This window comes from Bos indicus x Bos taurus, chromosome 11 (assembly GCF_003369695.1).
Source record: "Bos indicus x Bos taurus breed Angus x Brahman F1 hybrid chromosome 11, Bos_hybrid_MaternalHap_v2.0, whole genome shotgun sequence".
In the NCBI taxonomy this organism is placed as follows: Eukaryota; Metazoa; Chordata; class Mammalia; order Artiodactyla; family Bovidae; genus Bos; species Bos indicus x Bos taurus.
In genome coordinates this window covers 72,907,973-72,913,405 of record NC_040086.1, presented here as the reverse complement: position 1 = coordinate 72,913,405, position 5,433 = coordinate 72,907,973, and positions in this window count along the sequence as shown.

Sequence of the window (5,433 nt, the reverse complement as noted above, 5' to 3'; positions counted from 1 at the left end):
ACTGGTAAAGAATCCACCTGCAATGCCAGAGACCTGAGTTAGACCCCTGGGTTGGGAAGATCCCCTGGAGAAGGGAAAGGCTACCCACTCCAGTATTCTGGCCTAGAGAATTGCATGGACTGTATAGCCCATGAGGTTGCAAAGAATCAGACACAACTGAGTGACTTTCACTTTCCACATATCTTGAACCCAGCATGTAAGGGTTGGTTAGATGGAAGAACAAGAAGAGCTTTGCAAAATCAGTTATCAATGGAGCACACAGCTGACTGTCAGGCCGCATGGTTCGCTGAGGGCCTCCCCTTGTTCTCTGTCTCCCATCTGGACAGAGGGAGTTCTCACCAGGCCAATCTGCCTCCAGTTCTCAATAGAGTCGTTGTGCCTGAGACTGAAGCAGTCTCGTCCCTGCCATGGTCTCCAGTGGGCCAGCCCAGAGGATCCCCAGTCACCCTGGCAGTCAGCTCCTCAGTCACTTCAGTCTGCTCTGTTAACAACGTGTGTCTTCCGGCCTGGAGGTCAGACTTCTTACATGGAAGCCCCAGCTGGTGAGAGGAGCTGGAATGATGAGGCCTGAAAATTCTTCACTCTTTGTTCTTCTGATGGGTGACAGGATAATTAGTCCAAATGAGAGGCTGCCTCTCCCAGACTATATTTAGTCTAATTGCAGAGCTTTCTTTCCCCTAAAGGAGACTGGGACTCCTCCCTAGGAGACGGCAGTATCAGAAGGGGAATGATATCGAGCAGGCCGCCACTGCCAAGGCAGGCCGTTCTCTCCTCTTTACAGAAGCAGGGCACTGGTGCAGCTGGTGTCCAGGAAACAGGGTTCCTCCCCCAGCTCTGCCACACAGACTCTGCTGACTGAGGACCTTTATTCCCTTTGATTCTCAGATTTTTGTATGTTAAATAAACATGGTAACCTCTTTCTCACAGGACAGTGATGAAGATGAAATGGGATAAATCTTGTTAGCACTTTATGAATTATAGATGTGTGAAACAGATGGAGGAACTGCCATAAATAAGAGAAGCACCCAAATTTCCCCCGTTATAGAGGGCCAGAGCCGCTTAACTCTGACCTGTGAGGTTCTGTCACTCTTATGGAGTATGTCATCATGTTCTTTCTCCTCCATCTCTCTGACCACTGTTTCTCTCAGTCCTCAAGCACATGGTTAATGCTCAATAGGTATTTGATCGCAAATATTACTATTTTCAATATAATGTTAAAATAAAGAAAAATTGATTCAATAAAGAAAAAGATACACTGAATATCTAATTGTCTAAAATATGTATTTGCAAATAATTGGGGAGAAGTGATGTTTAAAGAGCATTTTAAAAATTCCCAACAAGTATACTTAAAAGAGTATATCCTATTGATCTGCCTTTACTTATCCCTTCAACTTTTAAAATTTAGGATAGTTTGACATCAATTTTTTAATATAATTTGAAATTAAAGTATTTAACTCTTCCCTTTTTTCTGATAAGACTTTAAAAAAAACTTCTTTGCCCTTATTTTATTTCTCTCACAAGTGTAAAAGAAATTTTAAAAATTGCAAATTAAGATTTCTACCTAATTCAACATAGATATACTGAACTCCTACCATGCACAAAGAAGTTATAGCTCAGCTTTCTGCTTCAAGCTAGCCTTTTTTTTTTTTTTAAGTTCATTACATCAAACTAAACGGAGAAGGCAATGGCATCCCACTCCAGTACTCTTGCCTGGAAAATCCCATGGACGGAGGTGCCTGGTGGGCTGCAGTCCATGGGGTCGCTAAGAGTCGGATACGACTGAGTGACTTCACTTTCACTTTTCACTTTCCTGCACTGGAGAAGGAAATGGCAACCCACTCCAGTGTTCTTGCCTGGAGAATCCCAGGGACGGGGGAGCCTGGTGGGTTGATGTCTGTGGGGTCACACAGAGTCGGACATGACTGAAGCGACTTAGCAGCAGCAGCAGCAGCACATCAAACTAAAAAGCTTCTGCACAGCAAAGGAAATCATCAACAAAATTAAAAGGCAACTTACTAAGTAGTTGAAAATATTTGTAAATCTTATATCTGATAAGGGGTTAATATCTAAAATATGTAAAAAATTCATACAACTTAATAGCAAGAAAACAATCAGGGTAATTAAAAACTGGGCAGAAGTTCTGAATAGACATTTTTCCAAAGAAGACATACAGATGGGCAAGAGGTGCAGGAAAAGATGCTCAGCATCACTCAGCCTCAGGGAGCTGCAAGTCAAAACGTGAGATATCACCTCACACCTGTTAGAAGAGCTGTTATCAGAAAGGCAAGAGATAACAAATGATGGTGAGGCATGCACTGCTGGCAGGAGTGTAAACTGGTGCAGCCGCTGCAGAAAACAGTATGGAAGTTCCTCAAAAATTAAAAAAATAGACCAACATATGATCTAGCGATTCCAATTCTTGTTATTCATCCAAAGAAAACAAAAACACTAGCTTGAACACATGCACCTCAAAGATCACTTCAGCATCATTTATAATAGCCAACACGTGGAAGCACCTCAGTGTCCATCGATGGATGAATGGTTAAAGTTAAGTTTTATAAAAGACATGCAGAAATCTTAAATGCATATTACTGAAAGAAGGCAATCTGAAAAGTTTATGTACAGTATGATTTCAATACATGACATTCTAGAAAAGGCAAAATAATGGAGTCAATGAAAAGATTAGGGTTTGCCAGGTGTTGAGGGTAGGGAAAGGGATGAATAGGTGGAGCACACAGGATTTTTAGGGCAGTGAAATCACTTTGTACCTCATTTTAATGGTGGATAAATGTCATTATCCATTTGTCAAAACCCATAGAAGGTACAACACTAATGTAAACTATGAACTTTGAGTGATGATGATGTGCCAGTGGATTTTAACAAATACACAGCTCTGTTGTGGGAGGTTGGTAGTCAGGAAGTTTGTGGGAGTATGTTAATGCTCCATACCTTCCCTTCAATTTTGCTGTAACCTCTGAAAGTGCTCTAAAAAAAGTTTATTAAAAATTCACAAATCAAAAGCTGAAAGAATTACAAAGAGAGAGGAATCTACCACTGTAGTTGAAAATTTCCATATTCCTTTCTCAATAACTGATATAGAGCAAGTAGACAGAAAAATCAATAAAAATATGGACAAATTTATCAACCACATTGACTTAACTGACATTTATGGTACATAATGCAGCAGACCACACACTTTTCTTTTCAAACATACTCAATGTTATGAGCCATAAAACAAGTCAATAGATTTAGAAGAATTCAAGTCACACAAAATGTGTTCTCTGCTCTGCTCAATGTTATATGGCAGCCTGGGTGGGAGGGGAATTTGGAGGAGAATGGATACATGGACATGCAGGGCTGAATCCTTTTGCTGTCCACCTGAAACTATCACAACATTGTTAATCAGCTATAGACTCTAATATAAAATAAAAAGCTTTTAAAAACTAAGTTCTCTGGCTATAATGAAATTAAAATAGAAATCTGTAAGAGATTGATATCTGAAAATTCTTCAAATACTTTGAAACTAGGTAACACATCTCTAAATTACCATGGGTCAAAGAAGATATCAAAATCAAAGTTAGAATGTATCTTGAACTGCAGAGAAATGAAGCAACAGCATATCGAAATTGTTGGCATGCTACTGAAGGAGTAATTAGGGGGAAATTTATAAGTACTAAACATTATAAAAAATTAAATTATTAAATTAATGACATCTCTTGTTAAATTAATGACATCAGCTTCTAGATTAAGACATTAGACAAAAAAGAACAAATTAAGCCTAAAATAAGCAAAAGAAATGAAACCTAATAATAAGTATTAGAGCAGGAATCAATGAAAAAACTCAGAAAAACCGATAGAGAAAATCAATGAATACAAAGTTGGTTTAATATTCTGAAGCCAATCAACATAATTCATAATATTAATAAAATGAAAAAGAAAACCCGTATCAAATCAATGGATGCAGAAAACGCACTTGACAAAATCCAATTTCCACTCCTGATTAAAAAGAAAAAACAAAACCCAATTCTCAGCAGGTACAGAAGGGAACATCCTCAGCCTGATGAAGGGCATCTAGGAAAAACTTTTAGCTACCATCAAACTTAATACTCTGTGTGTGCGTGTGCTCAGTTGTGTCTGACTCTTTGTGATCCCATGGACTGCAGCACACCAGACTTCCCTGTCCTTCACTACCTCCTAGAGTTTGCTCAAACTCATGTCCATTGAGTTGGTGATGCCATCCAAGCATCTCATCCTCTGTTGTCCCCTTCTCTTCCTGCCCTCCATCTTCCAGCATCAGGGGCTTTTTTAATGAGTCGGCTCTTCGCATCACATAACCAAAGTACTGGAGCTTTGGCTTCAGCTTCAGTCCTTCCAGTGAGTATTCAGGGCTGATTTTCTTTAGGATTGACTGGTTTGATCTCCTGGCTGTCCAAGGGACTCTCAAGAGTCTTCTCTATCACCACAGTTTGAAAGCATCAATTATTTGGTGCTCAGCCTTCTTTATGGTCCAACTCTCACATCTGTACATGACTACCAGAAAAACCATAGCTTTGACTAGATGGACCTTTGTTGGCAAAGTGATGTCTTTGCTTTTTAATATGCTGTCTAGGTTTGTCATAGCTTTTCTTCCAAGGAGCAAGTGTCTTTTAATTTCATGGCTGCAGTCACCATCTGGAGTGATTTTGGAGCCCAAGAAAATAAAGTCTGCCACTATTTCCATTGTTTCCCCATCTATTTTCCGGGAGGTGATGGGACTGGATGCCACATGATCTTAGTTTTTTGAATGTTGAGTTTTAAGCCAATTTTTCACTCTCCTTTTTCACCTTCATCAAGAGGCTCTTTATTTCCTCTTCACTTTCTCCCATTAGGGTGGTGTCATCTGCCTGTCTGAGGTTATTGGTATTTCTCCCAGCAATCTTGATTCCACTTGTAACTCATCCAGCCTGGCATTTCACATGATGTACTCTCGCATAAGAGTTAAATAGCAGGGTTCCCGGTTGTACTTGGTTCTATTCTCAGCTTAGGTCCGAGGATACTTTTCTGAGCTGTTGCACAGGGTGGTCTCCAAAAGTTTTGCTTCCTCAAAGATACATGGCTTCTTCTAAGATCATCACTAGTTTCTCTAGTGCTATAGAGTTTTTCTTAACTCCATGGGTGGAACTTACGCTATTTCCTTAAAATCTTTCAAATTAATCTTCTCTTTGCTCAGATAAGAAAATGTCACACGTTTAATTTCTCTTTCAGTTTTCTTTTGCTTTTGTTTCCATTGTGGTAAAATAAACATAAAATATACCATTTTAACCATTTTCAAGAGTACAGTTTCAAGTGTACCGTTGGTATTGAGTACATTCACACCATTACGCAACTATTGCTACCATTCATCTCTAGAACTTTAAACACTAACTCCTCATCCCCCTCTAACCTTACTCCCTG